This window comes from Notamacropus eugenii, chromosome 7 (genome assembly GCF_028372415.1).
Source record: "Notamacropus eugenii isolate mMacEug1 chromosome 7, mMacEug1.pri_v2, whole genome shotgun sequence".
NCBI lineage: Eukaryota > Metazoa > Chordata > Mammalia > Diprotodontia > Macropodidae > Notamacropus > Notamacropus eugenii.
In genome coordinates this window covers 88,123-90,373 of record NC_092878.1, presented here as the reverse complement: position 1 = coordinate 90,373, position 2,251 = coordinate 88,123, and the positions used below count along the sequence as shown (strand labels likewise).

The window sequence follows — 2,251 nt, the reverse complement described above, 5'->3', positions numbered from 1 at the left end:
CATCCATTGAGCTAAGGGCCAGTCAGCACATCCAGGTATAGACATTGGGTTCATTGTAGGAATTCAGAATGCACTTGTTAGCTCATTGTTTTTTAGCTTTTGACTATTAGCACCAAAGTTCCATATGTGTCTCCAAAGCATTGGGTCCTCTAATAGTGTCCAAGCATAGGTGAGGGATTGGAAATGGGACTACTTCAGGGAATGCATCAATAAACTAGCAGTGAGGAATAGAGTTTTCTTGTGCTCCTCCTTATAGAAAGGTCATCAGAGTAATTGAAGCTCCTAAGACAGAGAGGAGTAGTTCAGTTTCCTGATGAGTTTCTATCTAAGGAATGTTTCCCCATCCCCCAATGGATGTGCAGGGGGGAATTGCACAGGGGCAGGCCCACATTTCTCTTCACTGAACTGCCTCCATATAAGTTATTGCAGCCCCCTCCCTCCTGTTAACTCCATGGATAGATGAGTTGTACCTGAGGATTCCTGAGGTTCTCTAGCCAGGGGAACACCTGCAGGAGGAAGGAGGAAGACAGTTATATTCTGGGGACAGGAGACTAGAAGTCATGAATGCAGAAGTGTGCACCAGCCAGCTTGGAGACTTCATATAAGACAGAGAAGCTGCCAAGATACAATCAAGGGAATAAGAGGAGACAGAAATGTTCCCCAGTAGTAGGATAGTTTTGGTGGCCCTGGTCTCAGGGGAGACATGGGCAGAGATGCAGGTAATGTGAATTTGTTCAATGGGTTTGTGTTGCCTATACAGCAGAAACACCATGTAGCCACTGGCACAGATCATGATTCCCAGAAATACAGCATTGGGAAATGAGAGAATGAGAGCATTATACAGGGAAGTATGAAATCCAGAAAAAACCAAATGAGAACAATATTCATAATGCTGTGCCTCAGTGATGTTCCTGATGTACTTTGGATCAATAATTCCTATAGGAATAAAGACATTTAGAAGCATCTGGAAAGTCCATAGGAGACTGGTGGGAAGGATGTACTTCACGGCTCTGGCTTTAAGATCGGTGGAACTTGAGTTGTTGGGGCTGATGGTGCTGTCCTGAAAGTCACTCAAAAGGCAGATCAAGGGGACAGAAAGGCATTGAACAACTCTGGGAAGGTAGAAGGTAATTTTGCAGCCAGTGATATCCAGGAAATTCTTCATTCCCAAAGCTAACATTGTCTGAGAGAAGTGCCAGTTGGCCAATTGAAGCTATGTGAGAATCTTGGCTATGGATCTAGGCCTATGTCTACTGAGAAACATGATAATGAAGAGATTGATAAGAAAGGAATTCCCTGTAACTATAATTCCTGTTTGGAAAAAGAAGAAAATACTCAGAATCATGTCTTTTATCTTTGGGGGAAAAAATGTCCCTGAGAATTAGATAGAACTACAGGAAAACACAAATTGATGGTATTTGTGAATACCATCCTTTCAAAATCCAAGAGGAAGAGCCTACTGATAATATTTTCTTCAGTCCTTTGTACAGAAATTCTTACACTTATCCTTGCCCCATAAGGTCTATCAACAATGGATTGACTTTAGGTATGGGGAGTTGTAGTTAATCAAATATTCAAATAATTTTCCTGATGATTATAATTTTATAATGATCATATGATACATGATTATAATAGTCATAGAGAGTATTCTCTATGATTGGTTAGGAACAGTGAGAAGACATGTGTGGTCAAACTTATTGAACCCAACGCCTAAGACCTGATTTGAAGCCAATTTCTTAAGTAGCATTTTTGCTTTGGGAATCATCAATCAGTATTAACCATCCAGTTACCAAGCATTTATTAGTTACTTGCTAAGAGTCAAGGATTAAAATAAGTGTTTTATGTAGAAAAACATAAATAAAACTTTTCCTCACTTAGGATGCCAATAAAGGAAGAAACATGTACATAAAGAAGGATACACTGAAGAAATTGGTGCCACTGTGCAGGCAGCTAGGTAAGCTCACAGAGATCCAGTTATTCTAGTCTTCCCTATAAGATCCGAATGCAATGGGTTTCTAGATTGTGACAATGCCAGAGTTGCTTTATGTTTCTATATTTGTTCATATTTCTTTTTCCCTGTGGCAATGTGCCTGAAAAAAAGACTTCTCAATTCTAAAGACTGTTTCCATTTCTTCAGTATTCCTCCTGAAGCAGTTATCAGAAAATATTACAAATAAAACATACTCAATAGCTGAGGAAAGAAGGAAAGTAAAAGGGAAAGGAGAAAGGGAAAGATATACACAATTGAAAG

General features: G+C 39.7%; 1 pseudogene; it reads right to left on the bottom strand.

Moving 5' to 3' along the window:
• Positions 1 to 490: 490 nt before the first annotated feature.
• On the bottom strand, positions 491 to 1,345 carry LOC140513950 (vomeronasal type-1 receptor 4-like; annotated as a pseudogene).
• Positions 1,346 to 2,251: the final 906 nt, after the last annotated feature.